Source organism: Antechinus flavipes, chromosome 1 (genome assembly GCF_016432865.1).
Source record: "Antechinus flavipes isolate AdamAnt ecotype Samford, QLD, Australia chromosome 1, AdamAnt_v2, whole genome shotgun sequence".
In the NCBI taxonomy this organism is placed as follows: Eukaryota; Metazoa; Chordata; class Mammalia; order Dasyuromorphia; family Dasyuridae; genus Antechinus; species Antechinus flavipes.
The window spans coordinates 710,283,547-710,309,027 of NC_067398.1; the positions used below are offsets into that span (position 1 = coordinate 710,283,547).

The window sequence follows — 25,481 nt, forward strand, 5'->3', positions numbered from 1 at the left end:
GTTTTAGAAAGTCATAAAACAGTGGAATGGATCCAAAAGGAAAGCAGATCGATATGGCTGGAATAATTTATAATGGGATTAATTAATTAATATTTATAGAACTGGGGTAAATTTGGAGAGGAAGGGGCCTTGCGAGAAAATGGCCAGGAAGCACGGCTGGAGCTTCTCAATATAGTAGCTTAGAGGAGGTCATGTAAGCCCAAGGCTGCCAGGTCTCAGAGTCCACAAAGAGGAGAAGCATTAATTAAGGTTCCCGAAAACCCCCATCGCAGGAGGAACAGAATTTGTTTTGAATGAGAACAGGCACATTCCTAACTACGAACACAAACCCTCTTTATTTCAAGCTCTGTTCCCTGCGTTATTTTAGTTTTAGGACTGAAAGGGAGCTTCAAAACCATCTGGAGATGGCTCCATCTTCCCCTCATCCATTATCCAGATGAAGAAACTGAGACCCAGAGAGCTGGTAACAATAATCTCTAAGATCTCTTGGCTGTGAAGATCTGTAAGACCCATGACCCATGTTGTCTTCTTGGTCTTATTTTTAACACATGGCACAGAGCCCTTTGCAAATGTCACCTTTTGAATACATTTCTGCTAAATCTAAGTGCCTGGAATAGCAAATAAGCAAGCCCCCTCGGTTCCAGGCGTAATATTGTGGGCTGGGGCACAAGGACAATGAGCTTCTATTCTCCGGGACTTGTTGGCAGTTTGGGAGTCTTTGGACCCCTTGTCGATTCACATTTTTAAATAATTGAAGGAAATAAATTTTATGTTTTAGTTAGAGACTAATGAAAATCAACATTTTTGGACCCCAGGTTAAAAAGGACCTCTGCCTACTGAGAAGTAGTTGGGGATGATGATGATGATGATGATGATGATGATGATGATGATGATGATTGTTTAACACTTTGAGGTTTAAAAAAACATATTAGCCATATATTGGATCACTTGCCATCTAGGGGAGAGGGTGGAACCCAAGGTTTTGCAAGGGTCAATGTTGAAAAATTATCCATGCATATGTTTTGAAAATAAAAAGCTTTAATAAAAAATAAAAACATGTTAGCAATATTTTCTCACGGATCCTCACAACAACTCTACATGAAGGTGCTATTATTGTCCCCATTTTACAGAAGAGGAAACTGAGATCAAGAAAGTTGGAGTCTTGCTTGCCCAGGGTCTTCCAGCCATTAAGTGTCTGAGGCAGGATTTGACCTCAAGTTTTCCCGACTCCAAGATGGATTTTCTAAGCACAGGTCCCTCTGCTGCCCATCAGCCCCCATGTACAATGAGTCCTTGAATCCATATCCCAAAGTGGACAATGGTGGAGGGATATCCTCCAAACACATCTATCAGCCAATGAATGAGGATGTCCCAAGGCCTTTTCGCTTCCCCAACAGAACGGCGGCCCTCCCATCCCGGCCTCAGCCAGTTGTTTGGGCGACATTAAAGCGCACTGATGGCTTTTTAATTTCCTCTGTAATTCGAGGGTGCCAATGAAAATCAATCTTTGAAAAATGGGGGAGACAGCAACGTGTCAGCCATGATTCATGAGCCCAGCAAACACGCATCGAGCTTCATGTAAATACAGTCAGCCCGAGCGTGGGGTGGAGGCGACCTTTGAAAACGGCTTTTTTCCAACTCGATGGAGTGTGTGTTTCTGCTGGCAGCCCCGGTCGCTGCCAGGCGGGGCCCAAGTTTTCTTACCCATTAGGTGCTAGTGACTTTTGAAAAATGTTAGCACAACCAATGTGGACGTACAGGTCAGTGGGTCTGTGATGGGCTGGTGGGCAGGATAACCCTCCCTCCCCTGAAGGAGGTGGGCTCCGGGCTGTCATAGCAGGTGCCGCCTCAGGAAAGCCTCAGGAGGGACAGATGGAGAAGAGAGATGGAGAATGGTGGAGCAGGGGAAAATAGGGATTGTCTGAGCTCCGAAAGCCTTAGAACAGGGGGTGTCAGGGCTGGGAGGGGGCTTAGAACAGGCGATGTCAGGGCTGGGAGGGACCTTAGAACAGGGGATGTCAGAGCTGGGGGACCTTAGAGCACCAAATATCAGAATTGTGGAAGAAATTATCTTAGAAGTCATGACCAGGGATTTAATGGTCTTCCCTATGTGTCCTGTTTCCCTCCCAGGGCTGGTGTTCAGCTCAATCCATATACTCTATACCTTTCCCAGACCTACCTTTCTCCATAGCTGGTTCTTAACTTCCTAGATCCAGAGCTCTAGGACACTTAGCATGGAGGAGTCCAACCCTCTCATTATGAATTATGAAATGGAGGCCTGGGCAGGGCAAGTTGGGGAGGGGGAGAGCTGTCCAGGGCCACACAGGTGGTGAGTGAGTATCAGAGCTGGGTCCTCTGACCACCAGCCCCATCCCTTTTCCATGGCACTTACAGCCTGTCCTGTGTCCTGGTCCCCTAGGCTTACATTTATCCCTACTCTGAAACACAGAGTTGAGAAATATAAACAGTTAAATGGATTCACACGCCTTGCAACCCATTTGCAGCCTGGGTTCTCATCCAGCTGTGGCTTCCACTGTGAACCAGGGGACCATGAATACCTTGTCCCGTTTTTTTCGGCCTCCTTCGGTGTGTTGTCAGAATTAAATGATATAATGGATGAGAAAGCCATTTGGAAACTAAAGTGCTGGTAGACGGGAGTCAGGAGTAGGGATATAAGATGGGCTTCCCATTATTCACACTGACAGATTGGCCGGCCTCGGTCAGACCCCAACTGGAGAGCTGTGCTCAGATCTGGACGCCATGTTTTCAGGACTTTGACACACTGGATGAGGGGCAGCTGGGATAGTGAGGGGCCCCTGAACAGGCCATGGGATAAATAGTGAAGGAACTGAACAAGATCTTTATCTTGGAGGTGAAAAGGTTTGGGGGAAGAGTAGAGGAGTCAATCATGATCCCTCTCTTCAAATACAAGGTGTCCCAAAAGTCTTAGTGCAGCTTTTAAGCTTGAATATCTTAAATTTATGTTAAGAATTTTGGAACACGGTGTCTTAAAGGCTGTCACATGTCCTAGACATTAAGACTTGTCCTACTTGGTCTTGGAGGAAAACTGGATTAAAGTCAAGTTTAATGTGTAAAAAGAACAAAACAAAAACCTTCCTATTAGAGTCAACCCAAGGTGCAATGGGCTTCTTCAAGAGCTAGTAGTCTCCCTCTCACTGCAAAGGCTGGATGCCCATTTGTTTGATGTGTCATGGAGGACATTCTCATCCAGATAAGGGATAGTTTTTGATATCCTTTAATACTTTGAAATTCTATAATTGCCAAAGTTTAGTGAAATGATCCTATTTTTAGAATGGGAAAATACCTTAAAGGGCATCCACATTAAAACATCGATTTTACAATTGAGTAAACTGAGACTCAGAGGGAAATGTTGATTTGTGTAAAACTTCATAGCTAGAGTTATATTGATTATATTAGATCAGCTAAGTCCTGTGCACCATATATTTAAGAAGGAAAATCATTCAGTTCAACCTTTTCATTTTTACAGAGGAGGAAACTGAGGTCCAGAAAAGGTGTTACAGATTTTGAGATGGAATTGAACCCAAGTCCTCTGGCTCCAGAACCAGCACTCTTTCCACAGCATGTTGTTGTCTCCATAAGAACCATTGGGTACCAATGAGAACTAGTGAGAAATGAAATTGTAATGGCCGATATCCATCTCCCACATTCAATGGGAAGGTGTCTCTCAAGGTACATTAAGGTCCCGGCTCTTGGGAATTTCTAATAAGTTTCTGGGGCTTCTAGATGTGTCCCTACTTTGAGAATAATAGCTTTATTACCTGTATTTGTTCACCATCTATTTTCTGGCAGCTCAGAGAGCTTTATATAGATCATTTCCCTTCTCTTTGCCAAGGTTCCAGGAGACAGATAGGGCCATTTCTTGATTATCTATGGTCAGTCAGTCAAGATAGTGTTAATCAAACAAAGTCATGGAGACAACGAGTGGGGGAGGGATTGCCTTTACTCCAAGAGGCATAACCAGGGCCTAAAGTCTTGGAAGTCCTCAAATGGAAACTCAGACTTTCCCACTTATTCCCTAATGTAAGAACTGAACCCCCCAGACCTTGATGCTGAAAAGAAGAAGAACAAATGAAAGGATGTCTCCTTTTTATTGCAGGAGAGAAGACATAAGGATATGATGATGATGATATGATATGCACCTAATAAGCTGTTTGCCTCAGTTTCCTTATCTGTAAAATGGGGACAATAATACCATTTATCTCAAAATATGTGAGGATCAAATGAGATACCATTTGTAAAGTGCTTAGCTTGATGCCCGGCACATAGTAGGTATTATATAAATGTTAACATTTATTAAAAGTAGAAAGGCTAATAACAACAGAACTGCTTTTGGTCTGGATGGAACCTGGATAAGATATAAGGAATTTAATAAGATACAAGGAATCAGAAGGTCCTTCATGGGTGACGTTCATATGAACTTGATCAATAACATGGTTCAGAGATTTCAGAAAAATGGATGAATATAAAGCTGATTTGCTCATAGAAACAGAAAGGTTCATGATAATAATATGAGATCATCATTGCCACTAGAAATTACAAGGGATTCCTCCTTAAGGGCATCTGGGTGACATAGTGGATAGAACAAAGGACTTGGAATCAGGAAGGCTCTTTTTTATGACTTCAAATCTGACCTCAGACACTAGATTGTGACCCTGGGTAAGTTACTTAATCCTATTTGCCTCAGTTTCCTCATCTCTAAATGGCAAAGTGGCAAACCACTCCGATATCTCTGCTAAGAAAACCCCAAATGCAGTCACAAAGAAAGAGACACGACTGATACAATTCAACAATCTCCTTAAGGAGTTTAGATTACTACTTGGTGCAGATTTTGCAACTAGAAAATTGGCCAGCTACAAAATTGAACACATTAAAAACCTTAAAACGTAAGAAAAAGTGACGAGAATTATGAGGCCGTACTCTGATTCTTATAATTTTTAAATGAATGACAAATTCAGCATAAAAGCAAACTCCGGTGTATCCTTTGAGAAATCAGCAGATACATCTTCCTAGAAATAGAGAACTGGGATATTATTGTAGACAAATTGGTTGCCTACAATTTCCTATTCACCGCATTGACCCCACACGAATTTTAGAACATTTCAAAAAGATGTCACCATCCCCTACAGTCCTGACCACTGACCTTTATGGGATGAAAAGTACCCAAGATGTAAAGACCTAGCTAAAGAAATCAGACCTGTGGGAACAGATTTGAAATATGTGCCATGCCTGCAATCCTATTACTAGAATTATCCCAAAGATGCTTTTAATGAATCTGTAGAAGATAAGCTTATATCTTAATTACCAAAAGAAATTGACATTTCATTCAATTACAAAAAAAAAATCATCGATAGAATCTGACCTTTATTCAGAAAAGAAAAAAAATCAATAGGACACTGACCTTTATTCATAAAAGAAAAATGGAACGTCAGCTTGTCCTAGGACCAATAGCCTCCAGTGAATATAGAAGAATAGAAACAGACGCGATGAGTCTAATATACATAATTCTTTAACATGCTCTCTTTATAACAGCCCAGGGAAGGAAAGAGCAGAAGGATTCTTCTTTTTTAAATGATGAAACAAGTCCTGAATGAGGAAAATACTTGTCCCACATGATACAAGTAGGAAGCAACGGAGCCACAACAATGCCCAAATCTAGCTTCTTTCCACTCAATCATGGCCCAATAACTAATCAGTGCCTAAAGTGGAATTAGAACCCAGATACTGTTCCTAAGTTCCAGAGCTCTAAATTTAAAACCACATTGCCTTTCCTCCCATTATAGTGTATGGCAGAGAGGTCCAATTTTTAGCCTTCAAAACTCTTGAGAGCCACCAAACCAAATTAAAATGTAATTGGGAAATGCTTGAAAAAATTAATGAAAATATAATATAAGGTAGATAATATTAATTTGTGGTTTCCTACATCAATATGCAACAGTAGGAAGGTCGAATATCACTGATATAATGGATAGAGTAATGAACTGGAGTCAGACAAACCTGAGTTCAAATTCAGCCATAGGCATTTAGATGTATGATCTTAGGCAAGTCATTGTATCTCTCTCTGCCTCAGAATTATATTATTAATTATATTAAATATAATTATATTTATATAATTATATGTTAAATATAATTATACAATTAGGTAATTATATAAATATATTTATATTATATTTAATTATAAAATAGGGATAATAATAGAACCTACCTTCTAGGATTATTGTAAGGATCAACAGAGTTAATATTTGTAAGGTTTTGTTGTTGTTTAGTCATTTTAGGAATGTTCCACTCTTCATTGACTCCATTTGGGGTTTTCTTGACAAAGATGCTGGAGTGATTTTTGCCATTTTTCCTTTTGCAGCTCATTTTGTAGAGGGCCGAAACTCTGGAGAAGTATACTTGAAACAAAGTGTTAATTCAGCGTGATTGATGAGATGATGGTTTTCTAGTTCCCATATATACTTAGTACTTAGCATGATGATGTAATGGTTCTCTAATTCACACATATTCAGTTTGCTGTAATATTGTAATTGTACTAAGGTATATAAGGGCTGAGAAGGACTGGAAATGACTCATTCCATCTTTGACCAGCCTCTTTGTGGCTTTTTCTTTCTTCATCACTTCTCCACTAAGACAAAGGAGTTGAGGAATATCCCCAGCTTTTGAGATGAATGCCAAGTCATTCCAACAATCCATACAGAACCACAGAAGCAATCGATAAACATTTATTAAGCACCTACTATAATGCTAGGTGCTATGCTAAGGATCAATAGGCATCCCTAGGGGCCATTGAGTCCAACCCAAATCTGACCCAGGAGTATTGGAGACCTGTGGGCGTTCAACTTCCAATGGGGAAGAATTGATCACCTCCCAGGACAACCTACTCTCTTTGTAAACTGCTTGAATCCTTTAAAAAGGTCAAGTTAAATCCCGTATGTTTAACCAAAATTTGGTTTTTGTTTGTTGTTCCTAGCTATACTCTTTGGAGTCAAGCAGAGCAAGTCTGTTGCCTTTTTTGATAGCAGCCCTTCAAATAATTGAATATGGCCATTATGTTCTTCCTAGGCCTTTTCTTCACTAAGTTGGCTATCCCCAGTTTCTCCAATCAAACTTTTCGTGGTATAATAATGAGAGCCTCAGTTTCCCTTCTGAATTCCTTCTATCTTGTCAACTCCTCCATCAAATGCATTGTTTAAAACCCAGCACCGTGTAGGGACAATCAAACCAGCTCATGGCACAGTGATCTCTTAGTGAGCCTGGCTCTTTCCTAATTCAGCCTAAAAAGGCTGTAACTTTTTTGATTTTCATGACCCTTGATTCTTCCAAATTAGAACTAGGAATCCCAGGTTAGGAGGCTGCTGAATCCTGATGAAATATGGTGATTGGTCTCCACTCAAGGAAGCTTACAATGGAATAGACATAAGAGGGGCCAGAGAAAGAAGAGAGTGTGAGATCCATAAAGAATTCCCTCAAAATCTTCCCCTCTCTGAACTCCTGTACCCCTTTCCAACTATATCAGTTATCAGGCCTCCTTGTTCACAACCCATATCATCATCTTTAATTTCATCCAAATTTCCTGACAAATCTTTCTTTCCCCTATAGATTGGACAGTCATCTTTGAGTCAAAGGCATTGTTTCCAGTCCTTCTTGTTCACAAAGAGGAAAAAAGTATGCCCCCGTGTACATTTATGTACACCTGCACTTTTGTATTCTTCATGGGTCTTAGCAGGAGTTACTTACTCATGGTATGAAGGAATGAGAAGATGGCTAATTTTGGAAAGGCTGGGAAGCATATATTTCAAAGCTCAACTCTGCTGCTTTTGACAGAAAATTATTTTATTCCACTGGACCTCAGTTCTTTTCCTCTGTAAAATGGGTGCACCTTTAGGCTTGAATTTCATCCTTTCCAAGGTCTTTCTAACTCCAGTTCTGTTACCTTGAACATTAGGCATTTATGATTCCTTGTATGAATAAATTAATTCGATTCAACACAATAAGCAGTGATGAAGAGTTTATCAGGTGTAAAACCCTATGCTAAATACTAGGGATGTAAATCAAATGTGATAATATATGTAAAGTGCTTTGTAAACTTTAAAACCTAAATCAGTGTTTTCTATTATTATTAGCTATTTTTAAAAATACCTCCCCCAAAGCTCTGATTTCATTAGTGAAGGGAACTCCCTATAAAGAACTGCTTTTCATCAGGTGTCGGTCCAAAGGAACCTCTTAATGGTTAGGGGATTTATTCAGGGTCGTACAGCCAGGATATGTCAAGGGCATGACTTTTTTTTTTAAAATTTAATAATAACTTTATACTGACAGAATCCATGCCAGGGTAATTTTTTTACAATATTATAAGGGCATGACTTATAACCAGTTCTTCCTGATTCTGAGACCTTCTGTGTATCCACTCTGCCATAATTCCTCTATGGTGCTGAGAATAGAAGAACAAAGCAAAATCAATCGCTGTCTTCAAGAAATATTCACCCAGAGAAAAATGACCTTTCAATGGGAAATGTCAATGGTCAGACAAAGAGGATGGTCAATTAACTAGCATTTATTAAGCACTTACTACTGTATGCCAGGCATTGTGCTAGGTTCTGGGGCTGGGAAGAACTGGGAAAGCAGTTTGAATGTTGGGGCAGAGCCTTCAGGAAGCCAGGAGGCAAAGCCAAAGAAAATGTCCAGCACCAAGAGATGGCTCAGCTTGTGTCTTTTTTTTTTCCTTGGAGGCTTTGGATGTAGGAGCTTTGAATTTGTTATTTCTTCTGAATGCGTGTTTTGATCTTCTTTGTCACCATAATAACTTTCAATAGTCAGGATCTTTTTTGGTTGTCTGCTCATTTCCCCAGCCTATTACTTGCCTTTTAACTCTTTGTTAAAGTAGAGCTCTCTTTCCAGGGTGGAGGGTGCACTGTCCCAAGCTATGGGGATTTGGTGCAGCTATTTTCAGAGCTTCTAGGAATCAGACCACAAGCCCTGGAATTTTAAGAGTGTGCATTAGGCGCTCCCTCTGATTCCACAGATCTTTTCTGTTGACCTTCCAGGTCCGCTTACCTAAATCCTTTTTGGCTAGACAATGTTCTAGTCTGTCTTGTAGGGTGTTCTGATACTCTAAAATCTGTTTAGAGTCACTATTTCAAGAAATTTTGAACAGTTTGGGGGAATTAATTGAGTTAGTTTGGCTTTGTGTCTTAAATAGCAAGGAGGCTTCTGTGATTGGATCAAAAAGAGCAAGGAAGGAAAAAGACCCAAACTTCGAATAATCAACAAATTTGTTGGGCTTTTAATAAAGAATTTAGCTAAAAGAAAAATAAAACAGGCAGAAATATGCCACACTCTATGTTTTTCAGTTTCAGAAGTAGCCTCTAAGTATTAGTGGTATCATAATGCATAGAGTACTGGGCCTGAAGTCAAGATGACATTTTCCAGAGAGTTCAAATCCAGCCTCAGACACTTACTAGCTGTGTATCTCATTTTACCTCTTTGCCTCAGTTTCCTCATTTGTAAAATGAGCTGGACAAGGAAATGGTCAACCATTCCAGCCAAGAATCATTTTACCTCTTTGCCTCAGTTTCCTCATTTGTAAAATGAGCTGGACAAGGAAATGGTCAACCATTCCAGCCAAGAAAAGCCCCACTGGAGTCACAAAGAGTTGGACACATCTGAAAATGACTGAAAAAACTGAGTAGTTTTGCCCAGTTTAGAATTGATTTTAAATTCAATCTCATGTGGGCGTGTGTGTGTGTGTGTGTGGTGGGTACAGAGGGTCACCTCTGCCTCGAGACTTCAAAGACAGAATTAAATGAACAGAGACAGTAGCCGTGTCATCTCCAGAGTAAATGTAACGCCCATGGGAAGGAGAGGAGAGCTTAGGACTAGATGGTCCATGTTGAGTCAGGGGGAACCCCAGGAGACTATCTAGTCCTGGCCCCTCATTTTACAGATGAGGAAACTAAGGGTCACAAAGGTGAGGGACTTGTCCAAAGTCCCACAGGAAATAAGAAGCAGACCCATGATTTATGTGTCTTTGGATCCCAGATGGGTCCTTCAGGCAGCAGAGCCACGGTTCTGTCCCAGATTTCTGATGCTAAATCCAAGGAGGCTAGATCGGACTCTTGGTGCTGGTGCTGGTGTTGTGGATGGGCTGGAGTTGGGGGAGAGGGTGGGACGAGAGCTCTGGATATCTGGGACTTACTGCGTCTCTTGGGGGAAGTTTACAGAGTAGCCTTTGGGTACGTGGACAGCTCCAGCCTTGGGTAGAGCCCTGAGAACGGCTACAGCAGTCAGATGTCTCCTTGTGTGGGTGAAAGCCAGAGCCCCTTGCTCCTGCTTCTCCATTGGACATAGGGAGGGGGGAGGAAAGGGAGCGCTGGGTGGGAATTCTGAACAGATGGGGCTTTGTAGTTGCTTATTTATCAGCTAGCTATGGGCGCCTCTCATCTCCTCCCTTATCTTTCCTCATCTATAAAATGACATCATCATCATCATCTCATAACCAGGTTCCTTATCCCTCAGTACTTTAGTGAACAAGCATTTAATAAGATCTCTCAGGGAAATGGTCTTGCAGACTCAGACCTTTGAGGAGTCCATGGATATCAGCTGGTAGTCTGTCCCTCCTCTCCTTGGAGGATGCTCCCTCCCAAGGGGGAGACCCAGTGTTCTGCGGATGGTCGGAAGGGCTCATAGAGCCCACTCTGGGGTTGGCCATCGCCTACAGCAGGTGTGACACACCCATTTCCAGAAGCCCTGGCACTGACATTTTCCCACTGGGCTTTATAGCCCTTCATCATAGCGATATTTTGATTCTTCATTAAAAAGCACAGGTGTGTCTTGCTTTAAGGTAAGCTCTTCTCCTTTTGGGTTATCTCTAGAGTGATAGAAATCATTTTCCTCTTCCTTTTGTCTTTTCTTCCTCTGCCCTCCATTCCTTGCCCTTTCTATCTCCTTTCTTTCCACTCTTCTTTCTCTTCTCTCTTCCTTTCTTCCTTTTCCCTATCTTTCACTCTGTACTTCCATTTTTCATTTATCCCTCTTTTCTCTTCTTCCTTCAATCACTTTTCCTCTTGCCATACATTTCTCTACTTTCTATCATTTCTTTTTTCCCTGTTTTCTATTTTTTATTTCCTTCTCTTCTTTTTCCTTCTCTTCCTCCTTTTCCCTGATCTCTCACTCACTTCTCTCTCTATTCATGTTCCTTCTCCTCTTTTAAAATTCTTTCTCTTTCCATGCCTTTTTCTCTTCATTCTTTCCTTTATCTTTTTCTTTCCTCTCTCTTCCTCCTTTGTCCTTTTTTCATTCTTCTTCTTTATGTTTTCTCTTGCCATTCTTTTTGCTCTCTTTTTTCTTTCTTCCTTTTGCCCTCTACTTCCCATTTCTCCCTCTTCTTCTTTATTTCCCCTTCCTTCTGTCTCCTGCCCTATCTTTTCCTTCTTTCCTTTATTTCCTTTTCTGTCCTTTCTTCTGTGTCTCCTTCCTCACTCTTTCTTTTCTTCCTACCCTCTTTACTTTTTTATTTTCATCTTTCCATTCTTTTTCTTTCTTCTCTACTCCCCTCTGTCTACCTCCCTTCACGTCCTTTGTCCATCTCTCTTTCTCTTCCTCTTCTCTCCTTTCTTCTCTTCCCCTCTCCTTTCCTTCTTTTTCTCCACCCTTTCTCAATTTTCACTGTAATGCATCTTTACTTGCATTTTGATGTAGAAGCAAGCCAGCCATTACAGAAGGGGATGGACGGAACCAGGTTTCCCTGCCTCCCTGTGTCTTGCTGGCTTGCCTCATTATGCTCCCCCTTCTCTGAGGGCCTGCCTCCCCCACAGCACAGATTATGAGGTTATCCCTTTCAGCTTCCCCCCAGCACCTGTGGGTTAGATACCTAGCGAGCTCCCTCTACCCCAGGGCCACATCCAAGCCCTGGAAGCTGCAGATGTGTCGGTAGACAGGCTTTAATGTGCCTCCTCCTTCCTTTGTGGCAGTAGCCCCAGGAGGCCCAGGGGACTGGCTTTGAGTCAGGCTCATTATATTCTTATTCCAGGCCAGGCATCCTGCCGTATTCCCATTCTCAGGCGCTCTCCCTCTGCCACCCCCAGCTTTTTTTGCCTGAGGCTGTGCTGCCGAACCAGGGGGGAGGGCTGCCCCCACAAATCTCCTTTGTTTCCACTTCAAAGCCTTAGAAAGTAGATACCCTCCAGGATGGTTCTGTATCCCTTTCCCTCCCTCCTTCCCTTCTTTCTGTTCTTTCTTTCCTTCCCCCCCCCCCATCATAGAGACATTGCCTTTCGGTGAGGGCAGCTGTCAGCATACACCCCGCCCCACCCTAGCACCTTGTGAGCATTTTGCCCAAGCCAAGTGCCCTGTTAGACCATCAGCCCCTTGAAGGCAGGAGCTATTTCCTTTTTGTCTTTGTGTATCCCACATAAAAAAACAAGAAATACTTGTTGGTTAATTGATGTGGATCAAGTGATGATTACAAATCCTTTTACAGATAAGGAAACTGAGGCCCAGAGAGAGGAACTGGCCTTCACCTACTCATCCAGAGCCAGGATTCAGAGCCAGGATTAAAAGTTTTGGCTTTAAGGCAGTGTTCCTTTTACTATAACAAACCACACTGTCTTTCCCCCTCCCCCTCCCTCTTTTCTTCCTTTGGAAAGAGGGAAGGAAAGGAGTATTTATTAAGCTTCTGCTATAAGTCAGACACTGTGTGGGGCTCTGTACAAATATTATTTCATTTAACACACACAATGACCCAGACATATATTCTATTGATATCCACATTTTACAGATGAGGAAAATGATGTTAAGTGACTTGCCCAGCATCACACAATCAGTAAATGTTTGAGGATGGAATTAAACTCAGATCTTCCCAACTCCAGGCCTGGTTCTACCCCCTGTACCATCCACTTCTCAGGGGAAAGAATGTTGACTTTAGTCAGAGGTCTTGGATTCAAATTCCAGTTGAGAAAATCACTTGACCTACATAGGTCCCCTGTTTCCTCATTCATAGAATAACACTATGAATGTTATTCAGAAGGAGGGTCCTTCTAGAATGAATATTTCACAACTCCTCCTAGTCCTTCTATTACCATCTTTACCTTGCTTTTTGTTCTTTTTAGTCCTTGCATTTATTTCTTTTTTCCTCCCTACATCCTTACTCTCTTTTACCATTTCCCTTCCCTCTCTCCCTCCCTTCCTTCCTTCCTTCTTTCCTTCCTCCCTCCCTTCTTTCCTCCCTTCCTTCCTCCTTCCCTTCCTCCCTCCTTCCCTTCCTCCCTTTCTCCCTCCATCCTTTCCTCTCTTTCATCCTCCCTCCCTTCCTCCCTCCCTCCCTTCTTTCCTCCCTTCCTCCCTTCCTTCCTCCCTCCCTTCCTCCCTCCCTCCTTCCTTCCTCCCTTCCTCCCTTCCTTCCTTCCTTCCTTCCTTCCTTCCTTCCTTCCTTCCTTCCATCCCTTCCTCCCTCTCTCCCTTCCTTTCTCTCTCCTTCCCTTCTTTACTTCTTCCTTTCCTCCCTTCCTTTCTTCTCTCTTTTCCTCCCTACCTCCTTCCCTCTCTCTCTCTCTCTTCATGCTATCATCACTCCCTTTTCCTCTCACTCCCTCTCATGAAGTCATTGGCCTTTGGGAGAGGAGGGGTTGAAGGTCAGAACCCTGATGCATCCACTTAAATCAGAGGCAGATGGCTGCTGTCAGCAGCCCAGCAGGTATATGAATATAAATTATGTGCCCAGGACACATTTGTAACATCATCTTCTTTTCAGGACTTCAGCGGAACACAAATGACTTTTGTCAGCTTGGTGGCAGCCCACTGCCCCTGGCAGCTCCAAGCTGTTTATTAAAAAGGGGTAGAGAAGCCATCTGGACATATTATAGGAAAGATCACACACACACACACACACACACACACACACACACACACACATACACACACTGTTGCTGAGAATTGGTTAATCAAGTGATCATCAGGCAAATTTGATTCAGAGATAGAACTCTCACAGAAGCTGAGCTCCATATGCCAACATGATGGGACATGTTTCCATAACTCTCCCCAGCCTTTCTGGGCTACTCTCAAGCAGATCCCAACAACCATCAAGCCCTTTCTTGAGACACTTCTGAGCAGTTTGGCCAGCACCCCATCTCCTAGCTCTTTGGAGTATGCTATCCGGCTAGGGAACCCACACTTTTCTGTTGCTTGGGTGTTCCGCCTGGCTAAAATGCCTTATTCTTCTTAATCCACAGCCCTAGATTTCTTCCTCTCAGATCTGCTCCATCGGCTCTTACCGGCTGGTACCCAGCTTCTTCTCTTCGGAAGGCATCCCATCTCTTGGCTCCTTCTCCAAGGCTGGCTGCTCTTTCTCTCAGGCTCTGCTGCCCAGGGTGGCAGGAGAGATTGGCATTCCCTTGCCCCCTTCTGACCTTCCTTCTGCCGCCACCATTTGGCAACCACTTCTCCTCTTTCAAGTTCACTCCTCACGGCCCTTGGCTTCAGAACCAGGTTCACAGTTTCTTCCTTTGCTGCCTCAGTCCCTGCTCCCTTTTAACATCCTACTCCTCAATTTCTTCATCCTTCCCAGGAGTCATGGACTTCCGTCTCTTATCTCAACCATATACAGGAGTTGTCAACCCTTAGATTCCCACTTCATACTCAACCTCCTTCCACCTGGTTCAGATTTGACCCAGAATCCCAAAGATTGCCCGCTTGGATGACTTTTCTTGGCTTGTTTTAGGCAGAAAGTGGAGAGAAGAGAAGAGAGAGTGCTTTGTAATGGGGAAAAAATCCCTAGACATGGAGTCAGCATGTCTAGGTTGGATCCCAAGTCTAATGTTCGGTGAGGGCCAGTCACACTGATATCCTTGAATATCCCAGTCAAATCCTCCCTTCTCCAAGAACCCTCTATTGATCTGCCTTCATTGTGGTACCTTCCCTTTGTGGCTTATTTCCAGTTTCTCCTGTCTAGAAGTGGTCTGCCATTATTTGCATGTTGTCTCTTTTAATGGACTATGAGCTCCTTAAGAGCAGAGAGCGTCTGTTACCTTTCTTTGTATCCCCAAATGAGGTACAGTGTCTGGTATATAGTAGATTCTGAATATTTATTGACTGACTGACTGACTTCTTAACTTTCTGGGTTCTTGACTTGAAAGCAAATTAGAAATCTGGCAATCTTATGCTTTCCACTGTGGGCCTTCAAGCTTCAAGTTCAATTTCTAGGAGTGTTCTAGAGTTTCAGTTGGACCCCTTTGAGCTTCCAACTATAAAATCCTGTGCCTTGTGAAATTTAAATATAAAATATTTATTCTTAATTATGTTATGTTTTATTATATTATTATATCTTAATTATTGTTCCAATAATGATGGGACATAGCTTGTCTGAGTAAAAACTTTGATTTTCAGATAAAGCTGTGTTGTCCTCATAGGCAAAAAAAATGACCAAAGGGGAAAGAGAGATTCTTCAATGGAGGCTAAGAGGGGGAATAAACTCCCCACTTTTTCTGAGTAGCTCCTTCCATCTGCTTCTTCCTAGATGACCTTGAAGAACTTATGGCCCCTCAGACTTAGGGCTATTTTCATAGAACAGTCAATTAGGCAATGATTCTTGGGGGGAGACTTTCAGAGATTAGTAACTAACACTATGCTGTCATCAGGGTCAAGGGCTATAGGTGACTGACTGAGATGTGAGCCAGGAACATTCTCCCGATGGAAAATATATAGACTAGTTTGTAGGATGGCCATTAGTCAAATGCTCTGGGGTTGAGGGATTCTATTTCTGGGAGGAAGAAGTTCAATTAATTATGTGCTTTTGGCCAGCTTGCCATCAGACTATCCCCTTGGGTATGGATTACTATTAATTCTTCTTTTCAAATCATTTAGGAGCCAGTGCTCTGGGAATCATTGAAGCATTGTTTGGTTAGAGCATTTGGAAGCAGTGAGCAACATTTACTAAAAGGCACAGAAGGGGGAAGAGAGGAGGAGAAAAAGATACAAGGAGAAAGAAGAGAGAGAGCATGAGATAAAAAGAGAAAAGGAGAGGAGAAGTAAAGAAGGGAGGAGAGAAAGAGGAGAGTGAGAAAGAGAGAGAGAGGAGAAATAGAGATAGAAACACAGATAGAGAGGGAGGTAAGAAGAGAGAAACAGAAAGAAACAGAGAGAGAGGAGAGAGAGAAAAACAGAGAGAACCAGAGAGAGAGAGAGAGAGGAGGGGAGGAATGAAGAGGAAAGGGGAGGGGGAGAGAGAGAGAGAGGAGAGAGAGAGAGAGAGAGAGAGAGAGAGAGAGAGAGAGAGAGAGAGAGAATGAATGACTAGATAATGGATAGAATTTACCTGAAATAAAACCATGAAAATCAATATAAAATGTTTCCCTTATAATGAAACATAATCCTAGAAAATTGAGCCACACAATTATTTCTTTAAAGAGAACAGTAACTAATTTTCTCATTTGAATTGAGTGGGGTTTACTTTGACATGAGGCCCCATGGACTTCCTAGTTCCTTGCAGAGTGAGAGAAAAAAAGAATATTGTTTATTTCACTTCCACACTTGATAGAAAGTAGCCTCCTGTCTACCTCTTCCCACAGAGAAGTGAAGGACCATCTCTACAATTGCTTCCTTTGAAAGAGATGAGACAGTTCAGGAAGTCAGTCCCTGGAAATCCCCTGGCTTAATCCAATAGAAAAGAAAGGGCAGATTGACCCAAAAGAAAAGAGAACAAAGTAGAGACACTGCAGAAAAACCTCATCTTGAAGCCCTGTTATTTCTTCAAATCAAATTTGTCCCCCATTCCTAGTCACATCAGAGCTTGCTGGGCTGCAAAGCTGCTCCTCCTCCAATGCAAAGACCACACCTGACCCCCATTCCAAGCTCTGCTAATTCTGCAGGTTGGTGGAGGTGATGTTCCTGCACCAAGGAAGTCAAATTTGAATTGAGGGCACCATGTTTCATTAATGGACAGAGAGTCACTCTTACATCTGGTCCACATGACTCACTTTGGACCAATTATGATTCCTAATAAAAAAGTCATCCTCTTAATCCATGACCCCTGGGAGCTACTTCTTCCTAAGGCGTATTGTCTTGAAGGGAACAAGAGAAGAGCAGGTTAATGGCTACTCTTCACTCCAAGACCTACTCAAGATAACTTGGTGTCCATGTTTAACTATGATATCGCCAAGGAGGGCTTTACAGTCGCTAAACAATAATATTAGCGTTGGTAAGTCATTGAAACCTATTTTCAGGCTCACCACATCATAATTACTTAGGCAAATAGGTAACATTAACACTTTAGCAGGCAAGTCTTCAATAGAATTTAGACCAGACCCATGGGAAACTCCCTTAGGAGATCCATACCCAAATTGAGAGTTCAAAGAAGGTTGAAAAATTAGATCTAAGAGGAAATATTAAAGGTAAAAACATTTCATCTTGGAGAAAAGCAAACTAAGTGATAATTCAATGACATTTTCCACTTCATAAAGAGATGATATCCAGTAGGAGTGAGTTTCCTGTCACTAGAGGCCTTCAAATGAAAGTTAAATGTCCACTTAGTGAGCATATTTGCAGAGTGACCTTGGAAGTCGCCATCAAATTCTCAGATATTGGCTACACGTGTCACCACAGACTAGAATCATGGGATGTCAGAGTAGAAAGAGATCTTACTTATCCAGTGTAACGGACTCAAAACTAAAGTCCCCTTTCGCTAACAAACCCTGAAAAGTGATCACTCAGCCTCCAATGAAGAGGATTTGTGATCAGAACTCATGACTTCCCAAAGCATTACCAAAGCCTGTTTCCTTTGTAGAAATTCATGCTGTTTTTCTAAATCTTTCCTAAATTGAACAGAAATTTGCTTCCTTGCACCTTCTTGTCTCCTTCTAAAACCAATCAACCTAAGAGTTCTTTCAACTATTTTGAGCAACCATTCTTGGTCCTCCTAAGTCTCTTTTCTGATCAAAATATTAAAAGTTCTATCAGCTGATCTTTGATGAATAACATGATTGCAAGAACTCCCTGACATATTGGCCCATGGCCCTCTGGGCACTCTAGCTAATTGAATGAATAAAAATGAATAAAAGTAAGCAATTATTCTGAGCTAAGAACTGAGGATACAAAAAGGCAGAGACAGTTCATGCTTTTAAGGAGCCCCATTCTTTTTCTTTTTCATTCTTTCTTTTTTTTTTTTTTTTTTTTTTTTTTTGCTGAGACAACTGGAGTTAAGTGACTTGCCCAAGGTCACACAGCCAGGAAGTGTTAAGTGTCTTGAGGTCAGATTTGAACACAGATCCTCCTGACTTCAGGCTGGTGCTCTGTCCACCATACCACCTAGCTGTCCCCAAGGAGCTCATATTTTAATGAGGAGGAAAACATGGATAGAAGTTTGAAGCTGTAAGTCAGATAGAAAGATCCAATGTCCTTAAAGGGCAGCAGCAAAGCAGATGGTCATGTCTTCTCTTTAATATCATTATCACTGACAAAATCATATCAATTTTTTTTTATTGATCCAGTGATAGTATCAAAGTCTTTTAGGTGGAAGACTTCCTTTTTGGGATCTTCTACAGTTGTGGCTGCTGAGCAAGAAATGGGCTACAGCACCATCAATTCCAACTGATATCTCATAGATAACTGATTCCCTGGACAGTACACACAAGCTGGAAGGAAGAGTGGTCATTGCTCTTCCACGATCTCTTGAACATGTTTTTCCCCGACAGTGCTCATTAGTCAATGGTCCATGTTGATGAAATAGAAATGATGGACCCTTTTCCACAGGGGCTGGTTACTTCCCTGATGATGTTGGTGGTAGCAGGACTGAAAAAGGAGCTAGTGGTCTAGGTGGTGCTATTGTTGCTGTGACTCTTGAGCTAACCTGCTTGAATGTAACAGTTCATTAGTGGTGACAGAGACGATGGACCCTTTTCCCACAAGAGTTGCTTTTATGAATGATGTTAAGCCCTTTCCTAAAATGTGATCCTTAATTAAGAACTTGATCCTGTAATGGGACTTAGTGAAGCCAGAGGACAAAAGGGCTACTTTCTAAAGAGAAGGCAGTAACTAATTTTCTCACTCTTGCTCTGGACAATGGGCTTCCCCATACATAGATTAAGGGTATATTTACATCTTTAAGAATTATCAAAAGTTGCAGTCAGGGACGCTACCTTTAAGAATAACATGAGCTAGCATTTCCACTCTTTCTGTTGTTTGCTTGCATTTTGTTTTCTCTCAATTTTTTTCTTGATCTGATTTTTTTTGTGCAGTAATTTAACTATATAAATATGTACAAATATATTGGATTTAACATATATTTTAACATATTTAACATGTATGGGACTACCTGCCATCGAGGGACGGAGTGGGGGAAGGAAGGAGAAATTTGGAACAGAAGGTTTTGCAAAGGTCAATGTTGAAAAATGACCCATGCATATGTTTTGTTAATAAAAACAAACAAAAACAAGCAAAAAACAAAGAAAAAAGAATAACATGAGCTCTTCTAAACCCGGTGGACACATCACTAAGATGCCAGGCCACAAGGGGGTTATTGAGGCATTCCAAACCTTTTCTTATCTGAAACATGCAGAATCCCCCATGGTTCACCAGAAAGGCCTAATTTCACTCCGGGGCCCTCTGACGTTGGCTTTTAGGTCCATTGCTCGCGACCAGGTCAGAAAAATTCCCTCTCATGTTAGCAATACCAGACATATACCCCAAAATTATCCCACTTGACCATTGCCATATTTCCCAAGGACTACAAGACCCTAATAAGGTCTGAGGAAAACCGTAAATCCAGTTTTTGACTCTCCTAATTACCCAATACACACTGTCCACTGCAATCTCATCATGGTCCTCTCCCCCAGGGTCCTCTTCTGACTCTGAGATTCAATAGCTTATTCCAGTGCTCTTTGTCTCATGCGCCGCCAGAAATTCTCCCCAGTTCTCCAAATTCTACTCCATTTAACAAGCATTTATTTATAAAACATTTATTTCCTCATTCTTCAAGGCCCATGAGGGCAAACAAGAGTATGCAGAATGTAGGAGTCGGGATGTTTAGCCGGGGGAAGATTCACAGTGGAAATAGGCTGTAATCATTGTTTTCATTGATTGAAGGACCGTCTCAAGGCAAAAAGGATTGGATTTGTTTTGTTTGGTTGTGATGACATAAGTAGGAGCCGTGGGTGGGAGAGGGGCAGAACTTCCCAGGATTGAGAGAAGGATAATTGTGCTGGGCCCTGGTCAGGACCCTCTGAAGAGTTCTAAGGTGTCTCCGGTACCCTAGGTTGAGAAGGAGTTTTTATAAGTTGGTGAATGTCCAGAGGAGAGCAGTGATTATCCTTCAGCCCATGCCCAATGGGGATCCATTCATGAATTAGGAAATCTGGAGAAGAGAAAATTGGAGTCATATGATCACTATCATCAATACTTAGGATTATTCTAAAGTCAGAAGAGAACCTAGAGATTACTTCATGTAATTCCCTCTTATTTCCAGATGAGGAAGCTGAAGTCTAGAGGAGTAAAGTAACTTCCCTAAGATCACACAGAAAGTACGAGGCAAGTTTGAGATTTGAACTCAGGCCCTGGGCTTGAAGGATAAGGTCATTTCTACTAGACTGTCTAAATGACAGAAGATTTAAACTTGTTCTATTTATCCCCAGTGAAACTCAAGACAAAGTTAGATAAAAATGATCTCTATGTGGCGTCATAGTACATAGAGCACATAGCTCCTGGAGTTGGGAATACTCATCTTCGTGAGTTCAAATCCAGTTTCAGACATTTACTCACGGTGTGATCCTGGGCAAGTCCCTTTACCTTGTTTGCCTCAGTTTCCTCATTTATAAAATGAGCTATTGAAGGAAATGGCAAACCTCTCTAATATCTTTGCCAAGAAAATCCCAAATGGGGTCACAAAGAATTGGAATCGATAAAATGACTTAACAACAATTACTATATATCTCTATCTCTATATGTATGTCTATCTATATTTATAGCTACCTATTTACCTATACCTATTTCTGTATCTATCTATCTAGAGAATAGATATAAATAATATCAGAGAAGGTACTAGCAGCTTGAGGCACCAGGAAAGATCTCCTGACCTCTCAAGGAAACAAGACATTAAGGAGGGAGGGTATTCCAGGAGGGAGAGCCAGTGCAAAGGGACAGAGATGTGTGTGTAAGGAACGTCTAAGAGGGGAGTAAATGAAAGACCTTCAATATTTTGGCACCCTAAATAAGTCTTGTTTAGCCCCCTTTAATTATAATTCTATAATTATAGAGTTATATATTTGTAACTCTATATATCAATTATAGTTGATATTAATTAAGTTATTCTCTCAACCTTGACTTAGAGCATTACATATGGGTCTTTAGTGTCAGTAAAGGGCAGAAATAATTCACCCTCTATTGTCTTGGACAATTATTATGATTGAGCTCAGAATTACCATGACAAATGCCACCATTTACCTAGCCAAGGTACCATCTAATAGGATCAAGACTATGAGCTTTGTGAGGTGAGAATCATCTTTGGTCACTGGACTCCATCTAGTTCCTTCCCCACTTTTCCTTCATGTCCTGTAGCCCTGGAAATCAAGGATCCGTCTTACGTGAAGTGTTGGTGTGATGACCGTAGTGATCAGCAATGGAAGAACTCAAGGCAGCAGTTGAGATATGGCGCTCCATAGGACTATCATGAGTATTTAGAAAGTCACAACTTTTAAGTAACAAAGGATTAACTTAACATGTTTGCTCCTAATTTGATCATTCCTTCCCTAACTCCCACTTTCCCCTCATTTTAGAACTCTGGGATTTTTTTCCCTTATATAAAATATAAGGCCAAATATGAGATCTACAGGCCAATGAATTTAACTTCAATTTCTGATGAAATTTAGAACATATTTATAAAGAGATGGTGATTAAGCAAATAGAAAAGGAAGCAGCGATCATGCTCACCAAGAATGACCTTATTAAGAACTCAATATACAAGACTAACTAACTATATTTCCATTTTTAGGCTAGTATCATTAGCTGATAATTACAAGAGTGCTATATTTAGAGTTTATTTAGGTTTTAGGAAAATATATGTAGTCTCTCATGCTATTTATTCCCATAGAAAAGATTAAGAGATGTGGGGCTGAGTGATAGTGTAGTTGTTGCTGTTCTTATGTTTCAGTAATATCCACTTCTCATGACCTCGATTTGGGATTTTCTTGACAAAGATACTGGGGTGGTTTGCCATTCCCTTATCAAGCTTATTTACTGATTGAGGAACGGAAGTAAACAGGATTAAGTGACTTGCCCAGGGTAACACAACTAATAAGGCTAGATTTAAACCCTTGAAGATGAGTCTGCTTGAGTCCAAGTCCCAAGCTCTATCACTGAACCACCTAGTTGCCAATTGTAAAATCCCAACTACTCAACCCTGATTGACTGAACCCAAAGTTTGTTGTTTATTTGAAAGGTCTCCATTGGATTGTTCTGGGAATCTGCCCTGGGCTCTGTTCTATTTTATATTTTTATAAATGATTTGGTGCAGATGGAAATGTTCCTATCTTTACAGATGACATCAGGATGAGAGAGATCACTAATATAGTAGTTGATTAAAAAAAAAAAAGAGTCATGATCCAAATGGATCTTGACTAGCAAGAGCATTGGGTTGAATAAAATAAAATGAAATTCAATAGAGATAAATGTCGACCTCACTAATGGGACAATCAGCAGGAACAATCGGCGGCAGCACGAGATGGGAGTGACAGGATGAGTTAAGTAGCTTATTTAAAAATGATCTGGGGATCTTAGTGGACTGTAATTTCAAGATAAGACAGCAGACAATGTCAGCAGCCAGAAAAGCAAATGTGATCATGGGTTGTATTGAGACTTTCCAAAAATGAAGGGATGATAATCTCACTGTGCTCTGACCTTCTCATCTGAAGCCTTCTGTACTACATGGGGCACTGTATGTTAGGAAGAAAATTTTGCTAAAATCTGTGTATTCAGATAAGGGTGACCAAAATGGGAAAGGGCTTTATGTTCATGATAAATAAAGAACCGGACATATTTATACTGCGAAGTGAGATTCTGGTGACTGTCACGTGGTTCGACAACATGTTGGTTGGCCCCAGAGGGCAGGACTAAGAGTGGTAAGAAGTTGTTGCAAAGGGGAAAATGTAAGAGGAGGAAATGTCTCCTTGCAATTAGAGCTGTCCCAGGCGTGATCGACTGTTTTAAGAAATGGTGGGTCATCCCCATTAGTGCTCTGCTTGGCCACTTGTCAGGTTCTCATAGTGAAGGTTCTTAAAATGCTCAGTTATGAGTTGGACTCAATGGCTGCTGAGGTGGTCTTCCAGCCTTGGGATTCAGCAGGTCTTTGCCTGCTGTGCTTGGTCGCTTTCCATGGGCCTTGCCCCTCACCCTTCTCCATGGATTTCCAATTTCATGGAGACCTGATTCCTAAGTCCCTAGGCTAATACAAAATCAGCCTAAGGGTTGGATTTGGACTCTGGGGAGTCCGCCCTGAAATTTCCCAGCTATGACATGTTAAGCAAACCACTTTCCCTTTTCTCCTCTCATATTCCATTTTTTCATTGGTAAAAGGAGGAAATTTCCAGTGACTTTCTTACAAAACTTATCTCACTGGGTTGTTATAAAGAATACTCCTTTAAATGAAATGTAAATTATCATTACGGTAATAGAACACTGGAGCTAGAAGCAAACTTGGAAACCTTTTAGCCTATTTCCCTTATTTGAAGAAAGTTAAGGCTTGGAGACAAGTACTGTCCACGTTCACGCAATGATGTAGTGATAGGGTCAGGACATCAGCTCTCCTGCTTCCAACAGTTTGGAGGTCAGGTGGTGAGTTAAACCCTGGGGACACAAAGAAAGGCAAAAATCCCCCAAATATCATCAGTACTCTTAAGAAATTCACAGTCTAATGGGCAGATATCATTCAACAACTATGATATATACTTAGAACATATACATAGGAAAAATTAGAGTTTCTCTCAGATGGAGGACACTAGGAGAGAAGGGAAAATTTTAGCTAGGACCTATAAGAAGCCAAAAAAAAAAAAGGAGTTGAAGATGACAAGGGAGGATTCTACGCATAGGGCTGGTCACTGTATACACATGCAGTCAAGATAAAGAAATGATGTATATGAGACATGGCCAAGAGATTGTATAAGGGAAAGAGCCCTTGGGAGTCAGAAGACATGGATGTGTTCCATTCCTACCTCAGTCTTTCTACCTGCATGACTCTAGCCAAGATACTCAGCCTCAATTTCCTTACTCTACGATTGAAACGGTCATTTCGGCTAATCTCTGGTGTCCCTTCCAGCTCTAGATCTATGAACCTAGAATTATCCTAAGGCCTCAAGTTGCTCCAGAGATGTCCAGGCATTGCCCAAGAAGGCCCCGTCACCTGTAATTTCTGATTCCTTGCATCACTGTTGAAAGTTTTTGGGATGAAGTACTTCTGTGCTACCCTTGGTTCTACGTATGGCTATTCAAATTGCTCTTCAGGCAAGAGAAAAAGAAGGAAGAAAAGAACGAGGAGGAGAAATAGAATAAAGAAAGAGAGGGAGAGGAGGAAAAAGAGAAAAGATAGGAGACTTAGAATGAAACAGAGAAGACGAAGAAATAGAAAGAGAGAGAGAGAGAGAGAGAGAAAAAGAAGAAGAAGAAGAAGAAGAAGAAGAAGAAGAAGAGAAGAAGAAGAAGAAGAAGAAGAAGAAGAAGAAGAAAAGAGGAGAGAAGAGAGAGAGGAGAGGAGAGGAGAGGAGAGGAGAGGAGAGAAGAGAGAGAGAGAGAGAGAGAAGAGAGAGAGAGAGAGAGAGAGAGAAGAGAGAGAGAGAAGAGAGAAGAGAGAGAGAAGAGAGAGAGAGAGAGAGAGAGAGAGAGAGAGAAGAGAAAAAGAGAGGAGAGAGAAAGGGAGAGAGAGAGAAGAAGAAAAGAGGAGAGAGAGAAGAGAGAGAGAGAGAGAGAGAGAGAGAGAGAGAGAGAGAAGAGAGAGAGAGAGAGAGAGAAGAGAGAGAGAAGAGAGAGAGGAGGGAGAGAAAGAGAGAGAGGAGAGAGAGAGAGAAGAGAGAGAGAGAGAGAGAGAGAGAGAGAGAGAGAGAGAGAGAGAGAGTGTGTATGTCTTTGTTTTAGGATGGTGACAGGTTCCAGCTTTCCACTGGGTGGATGGTTTGTATAGATGGGCACCATTACTGGTTTTTCTAGCAGCCAAATCAGTCAGAAAAGGAGGCAAGATTAGCCCCTCATTCTCACTCAGCCTCGGGGGGGGGGGGGAGGCCAGGTGCTCATGCAGTGGAGCCGGGGACCAGCAGGATTTAGTCATGGCATTTGATATCATCATAGGCTGTTTCCAAACTGCACTAAGGATGCTACTGGGGAAAGAGTGGAAGGAGATTTTTGTTTGTTCAGAGGAAGGTTAATGGACTCCATTCTCTCCCTTGTCAAAACCATAATGCTTTGCTTTGTCTGGGTAA

General features: G+C 41.7%; 1 protein-coding gene across 1 annotated transcript in view; it reads left to right on the plus strand.

The window, feature by feature from the left end:
* Window positions 1-25,481, plus strand: part of MYO18B (myosin XVIIIB) — a 335,406-nt gene that overhangs the window by 301,667 nt on the left and 8,258 nt on the right.